Source organism: Hylobates moloch, unplaced genomic scaffold (assembly GCF_009828535.3).
Source record: "Hylobates moloch isolate HMO894 unplaced genomic scaffold, HMol_V3 SCAFFOLD_3, whole genome shotgun sequence".
Classification (NCBI taxonomy): Eukaryota; Metazoa; Chordata; class Mammalia; order Primates; family Hylobatidae; genus Hylobates; species Hylobates moloch.
Window position 1 is genome coordinate 105,600,878 of NW_026652278.1, and position 22,551 is coordinate 105,623,428.

Here is a 22,551-nt window from a genome sequence, read left to right on the forward strand (position 1 = left end):
TGTGATTATTTTTGCTGATTGTTCAGAACCTGATCTCTGCCTGTTTACCTGCAGCCCTTCTACTGAGTTCAGTGTCTGTCTTCTTCCTGGGGCCACCATTATTGGAGCGGAACCATATGCTTCTGCCCTGGAGACTGCAGCATTATATCAGGTTGCCAAGAGCTAAGGAAAAGCTCATGTCCCCAGGTGTCTTACAGCCATTTCCTTTTATCCCTATTGAATGTTATGGCACACTTCCATGTTCACAAATTTAAATATTCCCGCCGGCCTATTGTTTGCAGAAAATTAAACATAACTCCTCACTGGGAGGTATATAAATAAATATAAATAAATAGAAAATAAATAGAAATCTATCTATTTGTTGAAATTTTCTCAAAAACAAAGCTCACATAGAGGAAGGAGACTAGTGGCTTTATTTAGAAATGGTGATTTTGGATGAAATGATTGATTTTTTTGTTTACAGTACACTATCAGGTTATGTAACATGGTGACATAATTTTGTTTACGTTAAAAATAGCAAAATAAGATGGTGTAAAATGTGGATTCCCCTGACTTCACCATTTATTTATTTCAAATATTATTCTACTCTGGTAAAGCTATTAAAATAGGTGACTGATGACAATCCATCAAACAAACATTTATTTAACACACACTGTGGATTTTGCCTTGGTGGCAATGGTAAACAATTTGCACATTTGCTTGTATCTAGTAGGGGATGTGAGCAATTAAGCAACTGCAATAGAGTGCAGCAAGTGCCATGATGGGGGAATATAAAATACTATGAGAGCATAGAGTAGGCAAGCACCTGACCCAGTGGGACAGAGGCTTCTCAGAGGTAATGACCTTTGGGATGAGACCTGGGGGAGGTGTAGAAGGTAGCCAAACAAATGTGGTTCTGAACAGAGGGGAAAACAGGTGACACTGTCCAGAGGTCAGTCAAAACACAGCAAGTTAGAAAAATGCAGAGAACATTTGTTATCTCTCGTTCATGCAACAAACACACATATTAAGCACCTATTTTGTGCCAGGCACTGTGCTAGGCACTACGCAAAGGTGACTGTTTCATGATGTTTACTATGTAGTCAGGAAGCTGACACACTAAATAATTGCAGGATGGTATATAAGCACTACAATAGAGACATGTTCTAAGGACACAGTGGAACAAAGGAGTAAAAGCCAATTATGTTTGGAGGTATGAAGGAAGGCTGGAGATTTATTTTGCAACAACTCAAGTAAAGGAGGTCCTTTTTTTGTTTAGGGGCTTAATTTATAAATTGACCTTGTCCTACTAAGATAACATGTTTGCTTTGAAGCAGGTTTTGGGATAAGAAACCTAAAATAAATGAGAAGAATAATTTTATTTGAGACAACAAAAAATGTGTATTGTTTCCACAATGAGGAAAAATGATTCATTAACTCCCAGGTTGCAGGAAAGATACCCCAAAGACCATCTACTTCCATTATATATTGCCGTATGTGAACCCAATATACACAGTCTCCTCAGGTAGGGGATTGAAGTACTCAGTCAACTCAATCATTGTGTATTAATATAAGCTAATATCTTGGAATAACATGTTGCTACGTGTTCTGTTAGTGCAACTCAGCTTCTAAAGACCTGATCATATCTGGTGTCAACACAACGGAGTGGATTTAGAAGATTAAAATAAAAAGCTGGATTTAGAGTAACTGAAAAAACTCCAGGCACTTTTAACATATACATAAGTGTGGATTATATATTACTTGCTATTAATTCTTAGAAAAATAATATTTTAAGAAAGCAAAATTATTCTAAAGGAAAGACTCATGATAGGAGGATTTTTTTTTTTTGGAAACGAGGCACTCTGTCATCCAGGCTGGAGTCGGTGGCATGATTACAACTCACTACATCCTCTAACTCCTGGGCTCAAGCAATTCTCCTGCCTCAGCCTCCTGAGTAGCTGGAACTATAGGCACACACCACTTCACCCAGCTAATTTTTATTTATTTATTTATTTTTTGTAGAGATGGGGTCTTGCTCTGTTGCCCATGCTGGTCTAAAGCCATCCTCCCACTTCACCCTCCCAAAGTGCTGGGATTACAGGCATGAGCCACTGCGCAGCCAGATTTGGGTATTTTTAAAAGATAGCTATAAATGAATGTGGCAGGAGTTCTTCTTTAGAGAATGAACCTTGAGGCCTTAAGAAATTACAGTAATTAGTGGGTCTGAGGCCCACCAAGATCCAATGAGTTGAAGTGAACTGCTCAGAGTTTTATACCCACAGAGACAGCCCGACCTATTCATCTCTTCTCGTTCTTGCCAGTGATTGCCCTCTGTCCATCCATGCCTCAGAATGACTGACTTATCTCGACGGCCAAAAACACCACTCTCAAAATGCCCTAGTAGATGAAAGAGGTACAGTTATGGAGATGTCTATTGACCTTTTCTTAAATTCTGTGAGAGAAACAATAAAACATGAATATCTGGTCATTTGATTAACATCTATACAATTTCACATGGTTCTCATTGTTCTATTTGACACTGGAATGTATAATCTGCTTTACTTTTTAATTTACTTGCTAATAAGATATAGTTTTCCACATGAAAAGTTAATAATTATATTTATCATCTAAAACAGAAATGCAAATGAAAAATCTTGTGTACTATGTGAATTATAAATACCATGAAAGGGCAACAAAATAAGAGTGTATAGAAAGGTAATATTGAAAATGAAGTGTGTGTTTCATCTGTAGAACTAACATGAAATCAGAAAAGAGTCAATTGTTTATATAACAGTAAAAAAAATCAAATAATATATTAGGGAAGGCTCAACCATTTAGAGAATGCAACATCTTATATGTGGCTCACTTGATATCTTCTTAAACAAGGTGGTCATCTCTAGCCTGGATGAACTGTTTAACAAGGAGAATGTTTGACACAAGAACCTACGTAATTTTCCATAGCTCAATTCCTTACTGATGAGATTTCAAACAACAGGACTGGTTTGGGGCTACCTGGTTAGGAGTCTAGAATATGTCTGTCAGATTTGTCCTTGATGCTCAAATTAGGTAAGATCTCAAAAGATAGAAATAAAACTAAAGTAGTTTTAAAAGCAGAGAATAAAAATCCTATACAGAAAAGTGTGATGCCTTTTGTAATGTAAATTCAGGATTGGACTCAGTGCAAGAAATGAAGGAAAAGAACAGGAAGAAATCTGTTACAAGCTGAATATGGGTCAGTAATTCACTGCCATTGTTTAAAAAAAATCTGCATCATGATGACTGTGGCTTATATTATTTCTATGTTTGTGAATGGCCAAGGTACTTTAAGAACTAAAAGGTAAAACTAAAGAATGTTAAAAAATAATCCAAATAATAGGAAAGAAAGGAAAAGAAGGCCGTAGATGAGTACAAGTTTAAAACATTTCAAAAGATGAGCTGAAAACTGCCTTGTATAGACACTTTTAAGAATAGGAAAAGATTTTTAAGTGAGGGGGATGTTGATCATTTCCACTTTATATTGAGATGGAAGTAAAATGGGCTTGGTGAAAGGAAAAAGACATTTTGGTGGGTTATCAGAGTGATAGATATTATGAGAGACAAAGAGAATAGTAAAATGACCATCCTGGAAAGCTTCACTAAGATAATGAATGGTCATTTTTCTTTGAGATTTAAGATATTTGCTTGCTTGAAAAATACTTAACAGCTGACTTGAATTGTCTGCCAGCTTTGTGACTCTAATTTGAAGTTTGCCAAAAATTCTTTAAAATATATTACAAATTTTAATTTAAAATAAATGGAGGGAAGAGCTATACAACATTAGTATCTGTGAGACTCCTATTAAGATGCATTAGAAAAAAATTACTTTTATAATAATTTATTAATTGGCTCAAAATTTCTCTTTATTGCATTTTTCTGGAGATATTTATCTTTCCCTGAACCATTCATTCATCTTGCCTTGGATCTATTTATTTAAGGACAGAGAGGATGCCTTGGGGACTGTTGCAGGATAATGGGCAGATGGGCTGACTTCTTGCTTATTAGTAAGCTGGGATGATTTGACTCTAAACTTCCTAAGGGATAGAGGCACTTAAAATGAGGTTTACTCAATCATGGAAGTATAATTAAAGTAAAGATATTATTTCATCTCCCTCCCTCCCACCCCATTTCTTTTTTTTTGGTATTCTTGTTTGACTTGATGACTTAGTGTTATCACTGATGAAACCTAAAGTAGACCAGTGGTTTGTTCTTTTGTACTTTTGTTATCAGGATGGGACAGATGTAACTGCAGGGTTCAGCAGGAGGTAGCTAGGAGAAGCTTCTCATTAAACAAGAATTGAGAAATCCCATCTGAACACCTCTTCTCCTATTATTTAGTAAATGGAGAACACATGATGAATAAAACAGAGAAATTCTTAATAGCAAATGCAAGGGTATGCAAAACCTGCAGGAAACTCTATGTGTGCTTTTCTTCTTTCTTTCCATCTTTTTCTTTTTGAAAACAAGACATTTGTATTCATTCAAGTTAATCATAGTGTGTTTTGAGGTAATCATAATTAGATGTAATTACTGTGTGATCAAGTTATAGCTCAACTCCTCGATGAGCCCAATCGAGTACTTTGGACATAAAGAACTTCTCAAACCCAAACATCCCAAAAATCCTTGACAGGAATGCTAATACTATCACAAGTGAATCAAAGCATTATTGTGACGCTAATTAACAGTTCTACTTACTGTACCACTCTAAGGCTGCACACACTGTTTGAAAAATATACGCAACTTAAATCATAAGCTTGTTTGTTTTTTGAGGGAGAAAGAGATATAGAATGTTTTGGATTCATGTCTTCTTTTGTTGATCTAATTTTTGAATTGGTTTCTAATATAGAAAAGCTGTTGTTAGATGGCCTTGTCCCAGACCTGGGGCACAAACTGTGTGGAGAGCCAAGGAAGGGCATGGGTTAAAAATACAGAATGTGAGGCAGTGGATACTGTCTTGCCTCTGAGTCCTTTTCCACTGCCGGGTGTTCTTCATTCCCACCTTCACCCTTTTACTGTTATTACAGGGGGATTCCATGCAGAGAGTGTAAACCCTTAAATTTCCGAGTCTGGTACTGTTGGTGTTGGGACTCTGGAAACAGAGTCTCAGGAATGATTATATGGTCCTCACATCTTTCACTTAGCAATGAGTAAGGCTGTAACATGACTTTGGGGTATTGCCAAAAAGCAGCTACTTCTGTTAGTCAAAGTCAGTGATACCAGTGAAAGATTTAAAAATCACTTTAGAGAGAAGGAAAGTACTCTTTTACAATTAAATGCGTTGTATTTTTTAATATATTATTCAAAGAGACAGTCACCCTGTAGTGTTTTCCCCCTGATGGGATAGTGCTCCTAGGCTGAGTTAGAATACTCACTCAAGTGCTTGTAGATAGATCTTTTCTGAAAATATCTGCTATCAAGCTTTTAGATGAAACATTCTTTTACCCAGGAAAGCATAGAGTTTTTCTAGAGAAATCCGATTTTGGAGTGAGCTTTAGGAGCTTCCAGCTGACATTCACTATATCATAAAATAGCTTCCAGTATCAGGAAAAGCGTGTGCGTCCATGTGGAATCACAAGCACTACTCCATTTGTCCACATCGGGCCATTTAAGTTGGAATACACTTAAGAAAAATTAAATGGTCTCTCTCCTGTATTTGCAAAACTACATATTACCTGGCCTTAGGAACTTGATAAATAGGGATCCAAGGAATACCATGTTGCCACCAGTGTAGCATAGGATAACATCTCTATTTTGTATTACGTGAGGACAGAATGGCTGAGTATGTACCAGGATTACAACCTCAGAAGTCTTAACTATAGTGTAACCTTCTTATTTTAGAAATTAAGACACTGAAATTCAGGAAAAGTAACTTCCCCATGGTTATAATCCAATTAGTGGTTGATCCAGGAATGGGATTCTTATGTTCTGTTTCTCCAATAAAGCAGACAAAAAAGCTCAAGGTCTGTAATGGCATGATAGGGGAAAAGTGCTCTCTAGGGAATTAAATCTAGGAAACACAGAGAAATACTCAAAACAAAACAAAAGAAGTGTGTGTATGTGTGTGTGTGTGTGTGTGTGTGTGTATGTGTGTGTATAAAGTATCTAAACTGCAAATTGGTAAGATGGAATTTGTCACTTTTATTACTGCCGTTATCCAAGTTTATAAAGAATCCCATCCATGTATGCAACTCTTTATGATAAAAAATAAATGGATAGTTTCCATTTAACTAATCTAACTGCCCATTTGTTACTAGCAGTCGACCCCCATATTGACAACCTCCAGCAATCACCTGCCTTGATTCTCTCCTTCTACATTGCCTCACTCCTACACCATAGATGCCTGGCTGTCTGAATTATAGGTAGAGCTGTCTTAACTATCTTGAACAATGTGTCTTGGCTTGCTGGCTGGGCCTCCACTGCCAGCCAGGTCTCCAGACCCAGTGGGTAGATCTGCTCTTTTCATTTTTCTGTATGTTGCCATGCCCAGTAAGCTAACAAAATAGAATGAGTAATTTGCTGGGAATTACCTAAAAAGTTCAAGAGGAAGAAGCTCTGACTCCCAGGAAGACCTGGGTTAAATATTGGAATAGGAATACCTTGAAGGTGGTTTGAGATAGGATTCTTGATAGGAACACCTAAAGGATGACGATTATATCAAGAGGGGAAATCAAGAAAAGTTTTTACTGGATCACGAGTGTTCCTTAGATTGGCAAAAAAGAGGAATCTGCTATTTGTTTGTATTTTTATTTAGCTTATAACCTGATGTAGTTTTTCAATTAAACTAGTAATAACTGAGTAATCCTGATTTATCTCCAATCTATTCAATTGATCAAGAAATACACAGTGTCTGCTTTGTGACCAGCATTACTGGAAAGAAAATATTCATGAGAAAAGACTGCAGACAATATAAAGTAACCTCCTGGGGGTGATTTTAACTTTCCTAGGTTTAAGTGAAAGTGGGAACACATTTTTCAGTGAGAAGAGAGTACCTTTTTATGCATGTCCTTGAGGGCAAGAATCATGTCTAAATTATCTTTTCATCTGTAGAAAGGAGAAGAGAAGCTGGCACTTAGCAGGTGCATAATAATGTTTGCTGAATAAATATTGACAATCTTTCTGGGAAAATGTAGACAGTGAGTAAATTACCTGATTATTTTCCACTTAATGACATCCTTCTCTTTTCTCCACTTCCTGGCTTAGGCTACCATGATGGGGAAATGTAGTTTGGTAACACTACTGGAGCATGAAATTCATTTTCCTATGGAAGAAATGTTTAAAGAACAGTTTAGACATTATTAAAGAGACATAATAATTATTTTCCATTAGGTGTAATTGAAATAATAATGATTAGATATAATTAAAAACTGTTTTGCAGAGAACAAATGTTTCTGTGGGCTATCTAGGAACTCAAGTCATATATAATGTAATTTCTAGGAACAAACTTTGTGTTCGAACCTTGAGAACCTCATCGTTTTTCTAACTTGGCTTGACATCAACCTTCCATTTTTTTTTCCTTTTTTCTTAAAAAGTAGGCTTTTCTACTATTCTAGATGTTATGAGTCTGTGGAAGAAATAACAGATACCAAGAGTGGCTTTCACTCAGAATAAAACGATATGTATCAAAAGGTACCTTTTTTTTTTTTTTGGTGTGTGCTGCAGGTGGGTTGGGAAGGGAGTGTTCTGGATTTATCCAGTTGGAAAGAAAATACAGATGCATAGTAAGCAGTTAATGAGAACTAGCTTGTGTGGTTAATATAGACAAGAAGTGGCATAGTGATCAAAAGAGAAAGAAAGTTTAATGTAGTTTGCCATTTTTAGAAAAAGCTTCATGGTCAGTTTGGGATTTGAGGTAGGTAGGTTTTAGGGAGATGAAAGAAAATAAAATAGGTATTTTTTAATCTGGAAATTTTTCACCAGCCCAGGAAAATAGGATTTGATGCTCCTCTTAGAAGCTCTGGTAACTCGTCCTTAATAAAAATGTGATCATACTGTATTTTGATTTATCTATCTCCTTTTATAGATATTCGAGTAAAATGCCTGAAGGCAGGAATGTGTAGATGAATTTGGGCAATAGTTGGAGGTGTTTCACCTTTATTCTGAAAATGCTGAAGACTAAAAATATTTTTTTATGAAGAATAAAAATACAACTGTCTGGAAATAAGATTGGAGGAGAAAACATGAAGGCAGGGAGATAGCAAATCCTGCTGATTAAAATAATTCAGATAGGAGAGAAAAAGGGGTAGAGCAATAGAGAATGGAAGGAATATCTAAGATGTGTTTCCAAAGAAAAAACAAAATGTTTTATTTACTGGATATAAGAAATCGGAAAGAGGAAAGGGAAAAGCTACCAGAGGTTCAAACATAGATTTTAAAAATGTCTGTCCAGATTAATGGGTAAAACGCCATAGCATTTGTACAACTGCCAAAACTGTTTTTCAGGTCTAAATAATTTGTATAATTACTGTCAGCATTTCTTTGTTCCTTCATTATTTTCCAACTCTATTTGTTGACCTTGAGAAAATTACGTTCCATAGTCTCATATGTCTTCCAATGTCTGTGTTTTCTAGTGGAAAAAGAAAAGGGAATTGAAAACGAAGACAGCTACATTACATTTTGTCTGATATTGAATCACTGGCCATTTAATCTGCTCCTTAAAACTCTCTTTGAGTCATTTTTTCCATTTTGAGATGTAGCTTCATAGATTCAAGGACTTTTAGCAGTAAAAAAAAAAAAAAAGTAGAAAATTATCTGGGAGTTTAGATGCTACATCCAGGACTTGAAACAAACAAAAAGAAAATTATCTAGGAGAAACATTAGAAAGTAATCACACATTTGAAGAGATATAGAAACTGAGGACCAAGTAAGTTATATGATTTGTTGTGAGTCCTGTTGTCAGTTAAGGACAGCATGGGGCTTAAAATCTGAGTGTGCTGACCTTCAGCCATTGCTTCTGATTGTATACCATAGTGATTTGGGTAAGACTACAGATAATCTTCCAAATGTTTATAATTAAACTAACTGTTACATCTTACTACACAGATATGTATGCCTGCAGGAAATTTGAAGGAAATCTCATCTAGTTTCCACTTAAATTTAGACTGTGACACAAAGGGCAAATTCACACTTTGCGCCATAACTGCAAAATAACCTATATTTTTTGAAACTTTCTGTTGAAATAATGTTCTGTAGATTTCTCGCATTTCTGTACATCTTGCAAGCAGAGGCACGGACTGTCTTTGTTCTAGATTATTTTTTTCCAAGATGTTCGTATAGCAAGCAGCACAGAGAAGCAAAAGTCTCGCATGCTTACTAGCCAGTGTAATAAAGATAAAGGTTCCCTCTGGAACAAAGTACACACATACTTATTGCCAACTATAAAAGATTCAGGCTTCCTAAACTCAGGGTTTCTCTCTGGTACACAGCCTGCTGAGTGTGCTGGCATCCATCTAGCCCTATACACATTAATCGGGAGCAGGGAAACTGACACAAATATGCTGTATTGCTAATGTTGCTTGCAGTGGTGTATAATAATACAGCTCTTTGTTTCTGACCTGAGAGTCTCTTATCTTCTGCCACAATCTATAAGATTGTAGCAAACTAACTTGTTAACTTGCAAGTAGGATAAGATCTCAGCTCCTTCACAGTTCAACACTTTCTAGGCTGACAGTGTTATGGGCCCAGGAAATACTCTTATAATTGGTTAGGCATAAATAAAATTGGAAATGTTGTAAATCAATGGATATAACTAAATTTTTACTTAGATTTCTACAGTTTTAATTAGAACAGCTTAAGGTCTAAGTGTGGCATTAATATTCTGGGTCTCAACTGATTAGATTTGTGAAATACTATTATACTTAGTTGCTCTCATCAATTTCAATCTGTGTAGCATTAAATGTATTATTATTGTTATACTCTAAATGTTTTGGCAAATTAACAGGCTGGCAAAAGTTATTTTTTTGGCACTTATGCAAGATAAACTGGCAAGCAGATACTATGTAGTAATTTGTATAGTCAATGTGACCAAAATAGAAGGATTGACCATACTTTGGTTCCTAAGTTTTTTTGTGTAGGACTTGATGAAATTTCTTGAGAAGGACTGTTTTTCCTACTTGAATTTGGATACTCTCCAGGTCAGATTATCACCACATTATCAAGGCCCAAGTCACAATTTGTTCTTGGTAGTTAAGCAAATTAAATAATTAAAGTAGATATTTTCTGTTCTAGTGTTACTCTAAGCCCAGAAACATGAATAAGACCTAAACAGAAGAGAATAAGGGAATTTGTCAGATATATAGGTTTTGTTAAGGCCCAGCACAAATAATATCCAATATTTATGTAAATCAGAACTAAAGACTAAATTCTAGACTGCAGTAGCAGGTTGCTAACAAGTTAATAAACTTTCTTCCAACTCTATTATGTGTTTAATCATTTTCCTAGTATAGAGTTTGAAGCCAACAAACAAATATGCTTGAACTACATGTATCCCATTTTAGACATTAGTTCAAATTAGTTCTAAGTTATGATATACTTTTCTTTCATTTTTAAGCTTGTTTTTTAATTATCTTTTTTTTGTATAGAATTTAAGGCTGTTAGGAGGTCATATAGATGTTACGTAGAAGAGGAGGGGCCAAGGAGAGTGAAAAGAGAGAGGCTAAAGAAAGTTCAAAAAAAGCTGCACCGTAGTTTAATATGAAAGAATTCTGGTGAATTGATTAGACAGTAGCTCACATTCAGAAAGCAGGATACGTGAAACTCATCTTCGAAGATCAACAAAGACTTTTTTTTGAGAAGAAATAGTAGAGTTTGACCCAGTAATATATAATCATTTCAGAAATTCATTGATAACTTTTTTTTTTTTAAATGAATAAAGGGAATGCAGAACACTGCAGTTCTGGCTAGCAGAGTCTGTTCCTTTGGGAAAAGACCCCCTTAGTACAGTATGCAAAGTCAGCCTGTCTGCTCTCTCTCTCTGGCCTACTTTACTTGCTGGCCACCTGTGGCCTAGTACATTTTCCAAGATGGCTCCCCTTCCATATGCTCTTCAGCAATGTGACCTTTCCACCTATCCCTCAACAAGAGGTGGAGTCAATTTCTTCACCCCTTGAATCTGGAAGGGCCCTGTGACTGCTTTGACCAATAAAATATGGCAGAGCCCTTAACTGGATAGGCGCTTGCCATTTCCTGGCCTCTAGGAAGCCAACTGTAATAAAAGAATGCAACTAGGTTCAAACCACCATACAGTGAAAACCCAAGCCATGTGGAGAAGCCTTGAAGAATGCAATGCCACATGGGAAGAGAGAGAGAGAGCAACAAGCACCAAGAAATCAGGTATGTGAGTAAGCGTGCCACGGTAGGAGTAGATCCTCCAGCCTGAGCTGCCCCAGCTGGCACCACATGTATCAGAATGAATCAGCCATGTGAGCCCTTCCTTAATCCTTGACTCACAAATTTGTGAGAAACATAAAATTATTTTAAGACAGTACGTTTATAAGGTATTTTGTGAGGTAACAGGCAATTAGAATGCCACCATTCCTGACTGGATGGTAGTTAGAACTTAGAGAACACTAATAGGTAATAAACTCTGTTGATTTTTTTTTCCTAAATGGAAGGAATTGTAGTGGTCAGTCATTAATTATTAATTCACAAGAGTGATAAGATAGCAAACCGACTTCCTTTGCCATCTATTTTTTTAAACTATAGCTATTTATTTAAACGCCCCTTGAAGCTTTAATGTTCATATTATCATTGGTTTCCACCATTCTTGAGATTCTTTGGCAAAGGATAACATTGTGAAAAACAGGCTCATCTCCAAGTTAATCCTTTTTTGCCTTCTTCTCCTTCAATTCCATTATAGAAACCCCTGATCTTAACTTGGGGTATTTTGCAGCATTTTGCAAAACAGCAATAACAACAAAAAATCGTTTTCTCTTATTCAGCTCTCTACTTGTAATGCCTGAAACATCTGAAACATTTCTGTCTCGTAGATGATTTACATATTTTTTTTTCTCACTCTCAGAGCGCTGAGCAATTGCTGGGCCTATGTGTTTGCTGAGGAGTGGGGGCTCCTGAATTCATTTTAGCCGAAAGACACCCCACTAGAATATATTAACACTGGATTAGGAATAAGAAAACTGAGAATTTAGTTCAAAGTGCCTAACTGTATATGCAACCTTGAGTAGGTAACATAGCCTAGGGGGTTCCAGTTTTCTTACTTACTGAGAGGTAGGAGCTGGATACAATGGTTTCTAAGTTACCTTCTAACATTGGGATTCTTTGTGTTCTTGTAAATTCCGTCACCACCATGGGTACATATCTTTTAAAATATGATTTACATTTATAATGGACTTAAATATGGAGGCCCTAGGTTATTTGTTGACTTTTTATCAATGGGCCCAGACTTTTTCTTCATTGTTAAAAGAAAAAAATTTGCCATAACTTATTTTTAAGGTGGTTTAAGATAGAAAATGTTGACAGTAATAAAATTAAGTTGCCCCTGAAAAAATATGTCTTTCAAGGACACAACCTGCCCCAATGTGCTATTTATTTGCATTTACAGGAAAACCTAATTATAACAGCTATTTTCAAGAACTAATATCACTAGAGACTGTGAATGTATAGTAGAGCAAGCAGATGATAATGCGTCCTAAAAAACTGACCTAGCCGGGAGCATGTACATGGTGAGCTCACCCACATTTTGTTATTCTTCAGTGAAATTCTACATTTCATCTAAAATATTGTTGCTGATATTTATGTAAAATAAGACATAATTAATCACTAGGCTAAATTTAATATTTGTCTCAGGTGAAGTGAGGTGTTAAAATTGTATATCATGATTTCCAAAGGTTCCCTTTTTAGATTGGACAGGGTAAATTTTGCAACCAAATTACCTCTTTGGTAAACCTTATGTTGGACTGGTATAAAGGGAAACAGGCAGGTCCCTAACCAATTGCTGCTGCTGCTGCTGCTGCTACTGCTGCTTTGAAATCCATCTCAGTGAAACCTTGATTGAGCTGGTTGCAATTCAGGAAGGAGACATTCCATATTTACATCAGACACAAAGGTCTTTCCTCCCTTAATCATTCACTGAGGGGAGTAGTTGTTTAGTGGACTCATTTCTCTCTGGTCTTTTACACCTTAAGCAAGAATTTATGGCTCCTTAATTTCAAATCATAGCAGGTAAGATATAACGCCACCTTTTAAAGCTCATCCGTGTGAAGATGACCAAGGTGTAAAGGCTACTTAGTGAGGTGGCATGAGTCCTGGGTCCTGTCTTCCCTATGCTAACTAATTGTGGTACCTTGAGAGCAGTCCCTAATGTCTTTGGGTCTTGTTCTTTGCTTTGTCAAATGAAATGGATTTCACAAATTATTCTTTGAGAGCCCTTTCCCCATGTGAGACTTTCGTGATGATGAGGTCTCTTTCTGTTTAGGCAAGATGCCTTCCCACTGTCCTCTTCTTGTTTCTCACTTCCTCCTAGTGAGAGGTGACAGCATGCTGGCAGTCCTCACAGCCCTCGCTCGCCCTCGGCGCCTCCTCTGCCTGGGCTCCCGCTTTGGCGGCACTTGAGGAGCCCTTCAGCCCACCGCTGCACTGTGGGAAGCCCCTTTCTGGGCTGGCCAAGGCGGGAGCCGGCTCCCTCAGCTGGCAGAGAGGTGTGGAGGGAGAGGCGCGAGCGGGAACCGGGGCTGCGCGCGGCGCTTGCGGGCCAGCTGGAGTTCCGGGTGGGCGTGGGCTTGGCGGGCCCCACACTCGGAGCAGCCGGCCAGCACTGCCGGCCCCGGGCAATGAGGGACTTAGCACTCGGGCCAGCGGCTGCGGAGGGTGTACTGGGTCCCCCAGCAGTGCCAGCCCACCGGCGCTACGCTCGATTTCTCGCGGGGCCTTAGCTGCCTTCTCGCGGGGCAGGCCTCGGGACTGCAGCCCGCCATGCCTGAGCCTTCCTCCGCCTCCGTGGGCTCCTGTGCAGCCCAAGCCTCCCCGACGAGCGCCGCCCCCTGCTCCACGGCGCCCAGTCCCATCGACCACCCAAGGGCTGAGGAGTGCGGGCAGACGGCACGAGACTGGCAGGCAGCCCCTGTGCAGGATCCATTGGGTGAAGCCAGCTGGGCTCCTGAGTCTGGTGGAGATGTGGAGAACCTTTATGTCTAGCTCAGGGGTTGTAAATACACCAATCAGCACCCTGTGTCTAGCTCAGGGTCTGTGAATGCACCAATCGACACTCTGTATCTAGCTGCTCTGGTGGGGCCGTGGAGAACCTTTCTGTCCATACTCTGCATCTAACTGATCTGATGGGGACGTGGAGAACCTTTATGTCTAGCTCAGGGATGGTAAACGCACCAGTCAGCGCCCTGTCAAAACAGACCACTGGGCTCTACCGATCAGCAGGATGTGGGTGGGGCCAGATAAGAGAACAAAAGCAGGCTGCCCGAGCCAGCAGTGGCAACCCAGCAGTGACAACCCGCTCGGGTCCCCTTCCACACTGTGGAAGCTTTGTTCTTTTGCTCTTTGCAATAAATCTTGTTACTGCTCACTCTTTGGGCCCACACTGCTTTTATGAGCTGTAACACTCACCCTGAAGGTCTGCAGCTTCACTCCTGAAGCCAGCGAGACCACGAGCCCACCGGGAGGAACGAACAACTCCGGACGCGCCGCCTTAAGAGCTGTAACACTCACCGCGAAGGTCTGCAGCTTCACTCCTGAGCCAGCGAGACCGCGAACCCACCAGAAGGAAGAAACTCCGAACACATCCGAACATCAGAAGGAACGAACAACTCCAGATGCGCCTTTAGAGCTGTAACACTCACCGCGAGGGTCCGCGGCTTCATTCTTGAAGTCAGTGAGACCAAGAACCCACTAATTCCAGACACACTAGGACTTGTGAGTATAACATTTTTGGTGGTGACAGACTAACGCATCTGTCCACCCCTCATCATCATCTCTCTACAGGACTGCTGTTATAGACTCTTAGATACCTCTCATCACATCCATTCGCTGCTTAGTTCCCATTCAATAACTCTTTATAAGGAATGCTCTTTACAAAAACTTCAGATTTTACCATTTCACTTTTCTCTTTAAACCGTTAAATGGCTTTGATGGCTTTTAGGTCTAAATCCTGAATCCTTAACATGGCTTATTGAGCTCTTTACTCCCTGCATCTCTGGCATCTTCCCATGCCCCCCTCTGGTTTAATTTAATTGTGCTGCAATAAGCACACATGATATATTTACCAAGGAACAACTGGTAACATCAGGCTGAGGATGTTGCTGGGTGTGGCTTCTCAAATCTCTCCACCTCTTCATGGGAGATGGGCTCAGTTTGGTGGTCATGGAATTCTTCTTGCCTAGGCATAAAACTGGTTCTTCTATCTCCAAACATATTCCCTGAAACTTCAGAGGAAGTATGTTACATGGTTGCAAAATCTGCCTCTTTTTAGCCATATCACCAGTATATAACATCCTAGTTTTAGGGAAATATTTTCCATAAGCTAACAGGGCCATCTTGCTACATGGTTCACAAGGTATATAATAATGATTAGCTATGACATATGGGTACTGTATTAGTTTAGGCTGCTGTAGCAGAATACTATAGACTGGGTGGCTTAAACAACAAACGTTTATTTCTCATAGGTTTGAGGACTGGAAAGTCCAAGGTCAAAGTGCAGGCAGAGTCAGTGTCTGGTGAGGGCCCAGGCCCACTTTCTGGTTTGCAGATGACTGTCTTCTCATTGCATTTTCACGTAGCTGAGAGACAAATAATTTTTCTTCTGTTTCTCCTTAAGGGCACTAATCTCATTCATGAGCAGTCCACGCTTATGACCTAATTACGTACTCTGATAGTTAATTTTATGTGTCAACTTGACTGGGTTAAGGAATACCCAGATAGCTGGTAAAACATGATTTCTGAGTGTGTCTGTGAGAAAGTTTCTTGGAAGAGATTAGCGTTTGAATCAGTCAACTGAGTAAAGAAGATTCACCCTCACCAATGTGGGCTAGCACCATCTACTCCATTGAAGGCGCAGATAGAACAAAAAGGGAGATGAAGGATGAATTCTCTGCCTTCTTCACTTGGGACATCCATCTCTTCCTGCCCTCAGACATCAGAGTTTCCAGTTCTAGGCCTTCAGACTCCAGGGCTTACACCATCCCCTCCACCCTCACCCTGGTTCTTGGAGTCTCAGGCCTTTTGCCTCAGCCTGAATTACACCACAAGCTTTCTTGGTTCTGCAGCTTGGCAGATGTTTTATTGTGGGACTTCTCAGCCTCTGCAGTGGTATGAGCCAATTTCCATAATAAATCCCCTCATCTATTTATCGCTATATATCCTGTTTGTTCTATTTCTCTAGAGAACTCTGACTAATACACCTCCCAAAGGCTTTGTCTTCCAACACCATCACATTGGGGGTTTGAATTTCAACATGAAAATTTTGCAGGGACACAAACGTTTTGTCAGTAACAGATACCTACGTGGGACACTGATAGTCTATGGACAAACATGCTTGCTGATACTTTTAGGCCTAGGATGGAGTCACTACTGCAGGCCTGGCTGGAAGCTACCATTCAACTGTGTGGGCCTCATCTCAGTTCTGCCAATGTCATGGTCTGTTCCACCAGAGGGCATTCTCCAGTGCTGTTGTTTTTGCTCAAATTATTCTTTAACTCCCACTTACACCTTCCTTTTCATTTAGATAATTTCTATTTACAGCTCAGATCTTCTCAGTTTACAAGTCACTTTCTCTCAGAGACTTTTCTTGTTCTTTCAGACTAGGTTTGGCACCCGTGTTTTATGCTTCTGTAATACCTTATCTCCTACAGAGGGTGTTACTGTATTTCTGGTTCTATGACCATCGCTAGCTTTAGATTGTAAGCCCTGTAAGGAAAAAGATTATCTAGTTCATGCCAAAGCCCCAGCAACTAGCATGGGTCCAGCATATAGTAGTCAGTGACCCCCCCCACCAAAATCTGTTGGATGAATAATGGAATAAATAAATTTAGAGGAGAAAGACATAGGTGAGAGGAACGAAAGGATCTCAAGGAGGGAGAAGAAGTACTTCTTGCTGATGCTGATGGTGTAACTACTAAGAACTGGGAGAAATAAAAAAGGCCTCTTGCCTGGCCCATGATCCTCACTTTAGCTTCCAAGGAGGTAGAACTACTAAATAGAGTCCTTCCAGGTCTTCTATGGAAAAGAAGAAGTATAGACTAACACTAGGACAGACACTTGGCAATTCAGGGAGGGCACTGGAGGAGAGCAGTCCGCAGGCCCAGAAGTAGATCTGACCCCAACTCTGTGTACATTGCAACAAATACCAGGGGCCTTAAAAAAAAAAAAAGAGACAGGGTCTCACTATGTTGCTCAGGCTGGTCTTGAATTCCTGGGCTTAAGTGGTCTTCCTGCTTTGCCCTCCCCAAAGCACTGGGATTACAGGCATGAGCCACTGTGCCTGGTTGACTAGGGGCTTTTTTATTGTGAATTTTGGGAAGCTGGATTTTCTCTTTGTTATCTTTATATTCCATATCTTTTCCCCACTGATAACAAAAGTATAAAAAAGAAAGAAAAAAGAAGAATTCTTAGGGAACGTCAAGAAAGTCATGTGTTTGTTTGTAAGACAGGCAAGCATTCTTTGTTTACATTCTCAGTGAGTCAAGAAGGGAGACCACCATGGTCAGAGCAATGACTTTTGGCAACAGAAAAGGACACAAAGGATTTATTGAGGAAGAGAGGCAGGAGGAAAAGGAAAGTGGACAGAAGCTGCTTTGGGATTGTGATTCTATAGATCTGGCAGGCATTCCTTTTTGCTACCCACCCCTAATAAACAATATTTTTCTCCTCATCTCTTCCGATCTCCCTGTAATTCCTTTTGGTACCCTTTCTTACCAGACTAGTGCCTTTAATACAGGACATAGGATCAATTTTCAATAGCTAAGAATGTTGGTGCAGTGGGAGTATCGTTCACATAACAGACATCCTAAAGTGGAAATATAACTATGTATTCCCTTAAAAACATGGGTAGATATGGTTAGGTACCATAGGCTAGCTGTTTTCATAAACAACACCATAATCTGTGATTAAACTCACATGAGAAAAAGTTACTTGTGTCCTATGAGGTTTAATAAAAAAAGGAATAAGAAGGACTATGCTCCACACAGTAATTCAGGGATTCAGCCTTTCCCCAGTCTTTGCTCTTCCACCTTCTAGGTTTTGTCTGCCTGTGTATTCAGCTAGCACATGAATAGAGATTACTCATGGGAGGGTTTATTAACTAGGCTTGAACGTGGTATACACTTCCACCTACATTCTATAGCTTAGAACTAAATCTCAAGGCTGCAACCAACTATAAGGGAGGATGGAAAATATGACTGTACTAGTTTCCTAGGGTTGCCATAGCAAAGCACTACAAACTGGGTGGCTTAAAATAACAGAACTGTATTCTCTCGCAGTTATGAAGACTAGAAGTGCAAAACCACGGAGTCTTCAGGGCTATGTTCCTTCTGAAGGCTCTGGAGAAGGATCCCCCCCTGCCTCTTCCCAGCTTCTAGTGGTTGCTGGCAATCATTTGCATCCCTTGCCTTGTAGCTACATCACTCCCAATTTCTGCCTCTGTCTTTGCATGGCCATCTTTTCTCTGTGTGTCTCTACATCTAGTTTTTTCTCCTCTTATAAGGACACCTGTTCATTGGGTTAGCCCACCCTAGTCCATTATGACCTCATCTTAAGAGGATTGCATCTGCAAAGACCCTATTTCCAAGTAAGGTCACATTTACAGGTGCCAGATATTAGGGCTTGAACATATCTTTTAGGGGGACACAGTTCAACCCACAACAGTAGTCTAGCTATGTGTCCAAAAGGAAAAAAAAATGCTTTGGTGTCCCCTATTGGATCTTTGCCAAGTTAAGATTTTCTACCATAAGTAATAGTGAGTGGGAAAGCCTTTTGAGGGCATTAGAGAACTGAGATTTTTTTAACATAGTTTCTGTGAAAAAATGCGTTTGTAACAACAGACAACTCTTAACTCACATATGGAGATAATCTACCTGTAAGACATAAAAGCTTATACTTCAGAGAACTTTACCTCACTCAAATAAGGTTATGAATTTAAATAGTATGTTAGAGCTCTTAATACTATTAACTCTCATGGTTTAATAAAATAGAATAGGCATATGAAAATTAGAATAATCACCTCTAAAACTCCATGCCTATAAAATATGCTTAACATAAAACCAGTAAAGACATCTTCATATTTCTACCTGGGTCATTGTCATCTGACAGCGGTTTCTGTTCCTGGCATTTTCCGTCTTAGTCTTTGTCCATCTTATACTTTATTAAGTGGCTGCTTTTCATTGAAGCCAGCTATGATTTAATAAAAGAACAACAGCCTTCAAATCTGATGAACTTAAGCTCTATATCTTATTAACTTTCTTACTTTGGACAAGTCACCAAACCCACTTTTTATTTCAGTTTTATCACCTGTACTGTAGTTGACACTAACCTTCTTGTGTGGTTATGAGAATCCCGTAAAGTCACTTAGTATTTATTGAGTATCTGTCATATGCTGGCACTCTTACAGGTGCTTGAATTATATCGAGAACAACAAAGATCTCTGTTCTCATGGAACTTCCATTCCAGGAGCTAAAAGGGCTTTATGAATTATAAAATGCAAATGTAAGGTATTATCATCATTGCTATCGTGCCTGCAGCAACTCCATTTTCTCAAATATCTGTAAAAATCTTATTTAAAATTATATATAGCTCTTAGATATCAGAAAGTACATAAAGGGAAAGAAAAATCTGAGAAATAAAAAATAATCTTTTAAAGGTCTAATTGTAAATAAAAACTCAGTAAATACTGAAAATGTTTCTTTACTGCATTTAAAAATAGTTCCTAGTCCCCCGTTATATGCCATGCACTGCAGTAGGCTTTATGTGGCATGCCAAGATAGATATTAATCCTGCCCTCAAGGAGCTTAGAGTCCAGTTAGGGACATGCCCACTGGAAAATGTACGTTAGGATAGGAAGTGAAGAATACTCGGCAGACAGGCACAAGGAAATTGACGGAAAGCTTTCAGAAGAGAAAAGATGACTGCCCAAACACTTATAACATCTTGACATTTTCTACAGAAAATGTCAGAGAGATATTTACCCCTGATGTTGTAATTGATACAATACTACCGGCACCTGTTTAGCTACTGACTGGGATTTTTATTTTATACAGAATGTAGATGTTTACATCTATGTTATACTGTATAGCATTTGGGCAGTACTTTGTACAGGAAGTGCATTGTATACAAGTTTAAGTAATATTTCAGAATGACACTACTATGGCTTGAATATTTGTGTCCCCTCCAAAATCATGTTGAAACTAAACCCCCAATGTGATGGTGTTAGGGGACTGGGCCTTTAGGAGGTCATTAAGTCACGAGGGTAGAGCCCTTGTGAATGGGATAAGTGGCCTTATAAAAGGGCTGGAGGGAACTAGGTAGGCCCTTTTTGCTTGTCTTTCCTTCTGCCATGTGAGGACAGTGTTCAATATGCCATTTGGGAAGAAGAGACCTGGCCCTCACCAGACAGTGAGCCTGCTGGTGCCTTGATCTTGGAACTTCCCTCAGAACTGTGACAAATAAATTTCTATTCTTTATAAATTACCTCATCTCAGGTATTTTGTTATAGCAGCACCAACACACTAAGATACACAAGCGGTCAGCAGGGTATAGCAGACTGTCAAACTGAGAAGCCAAAATCTGAGAATTTACAACCATGCACTGTATGTTTGAATGTTGACAGAGGAAGCATTGTTACAAAGGCTGTCAGAACATAATCAGAAGTTACTAATTCATAAACTGTTGAAATACGAAGTACATTTGTTTTCAATTTGCATTGCAGAGGTGATGTCAAAGCAATGATTCTGTTACTAATTGGGCTACCAAACACATTGATTGAAAAACATGTTCTGACTTCAACTGACAAAGAAGAACATTAATAGCATCTCTCTCCTATAGATCCAGTTACGATAAAGGCCTTCCATTTTGCTGCTTCTTTTCGTGGTATAATAGTTTCCTCAACATTTTTGCCAAGAAGTTCCCATCTCAGGACCTTTGAACTGCTATTCTGTTTGCCTAGAATATTCTTCCTTCAGATAATTGCTTGGCTTGGTCCCTTCATTCAGATTTCTAAAGAGCATTCCTTAGCACCTTGTGTGCTAAGCACAGTAACATGTGTCTCTCATCACTCCTTATTCTACTTTTTTTCCCCAGAGCATTTGTCACTATTATTTTTGTTTACCACCTAGTTCCACTGTTAGAATGTAAGCACTAGGACTGCAAAAATGTTGCCTGTTTTGTTTATCATGATATCCGCAGTAGTTAGGGCAATGTGCCTCTAGTGCTCAGTTCCTGGCACATGATAGTCATCCAATAAATATTTATCGAGTAACTGAATGTGTCCAAGCTGAGGCTGCTCCCAAGAAAGGTCAAGAAAGGGGCATCTAATGGGACGAGGTGAGGGAATGAGTGAGGGGTTGGGAGAGCAGGTGGTAGGGGAGTAGGAAATGGCATGGGGATTTCAGTGGGGGCTCTGACCACAGTGGGAGTTGGGCTTCTGGGGGCTTCTGTAGAAGCTCTTTGGGGTTTTGTTTTTAAAAAAAAGAGAACCTTTGCCTCTTTGGCCTGGCTGTGTGATCCAAGATACCACTGAAGCAATGGTGAGAGAATGGCATTGGTGGAATGGGTCTACTGAAACAGGAGGAGGGTGGAGGGAGTGAGGGGCAGCAAAACAGGGTTGACTCTAGATGACGATGTGGAGGGGCCTTAGGGTGGTAAGGCAGAGAGAAAGAGGAATCCTAACAGCGATGGGGAAAAAGGTGAATTTTTGTTGCTGTGTCTGATGGAAAGGTGAGTTCTCAACTGCTGCAGTCATTTTCACATAAATATGTTTCTTAAGGTACACTTTCAGAGTTGAAAACTGTCTATATTTGTAATAATAATAAGATTAGGAATAGCAACACATTTACATAGGCACCTTCCAATTTCAAAGTGCATTTATATACACTATCTCGTTGGTTTAATCCTTACTCTATTTTTACTTCTAAGTATGCTGTGTATTCTACTTTACGTTCATTGTCTGGGAATAAGGGCAAGTGTTTGGAATATACATATGTGCATTTGTACAAAGTATATTAGGTTCTGGTTGCATCTACAAGTTTATATATATGTATATATGTAATTTTTTTTTTCAAGGCGGAGTCTTGCTCTGTCACCGAGGCTGCAGTGCACTGGGGGCAATCTTGGCTCACTGCAACCTTCGCCTCCCGAGTTCAAGCAATTCTCCTGCCCCAGCCTCCCCACACCTGGCTAATTTTTTTTTTTTTTTTTTTGTATTTTTAGTAGAGACAGGGTTTTATGACGTTGGCCAGGCTGGTGTCGAGCTCCTCACCTCACGGTTCGCCTGCCTTGGCCTCCCAAAATGCTGGGATTACAGGCATGAGCCACTGTGCTCAGCCTACAAGTTAATATTTTTAAATATACAAGTATGGCCACCTTAAT

At 39.3% G+C, this 22,551-nt stretch overlaps 1 protein-coding gene and 1 long non-coding RNA gene across 30 annotated transcripts in view; one reads left to right on the forward strand and one right to left on the reverse strand.

The window, feature by feature from the left end:
• The window catches only part of ANK2 (ankyrin 2), a 698,346-nt gene that overhangs the window by 340,097 nt on the left and 335,698 nt on the right, over positions 1-22,551 (forward strand). The window lies entirely within an intron of this gene.
• Positions 1,849-22,345, reverse strand: LOC131383109 (uncharacterized). Of its 2 annotated transcripts, XR_009212878.1 has the most exons (4): positions 19,260-22,345; positions 15,243-15,401; positions 7,162-7,273; positions 1,849-2,376 (listed from the first exon to the last, which is right to left on the reverse strand). It is a non-coding gene; the product is annotated as an uncharacterized LOC131383109 (long non-coding RNA). The 2 variants fall into 2 exon arrangements; XR_009212879.1 differs by lacking the exons at positions 15,243-15,401; positions 19,260-22,345 and adding an exon at positions 8,478-8,651.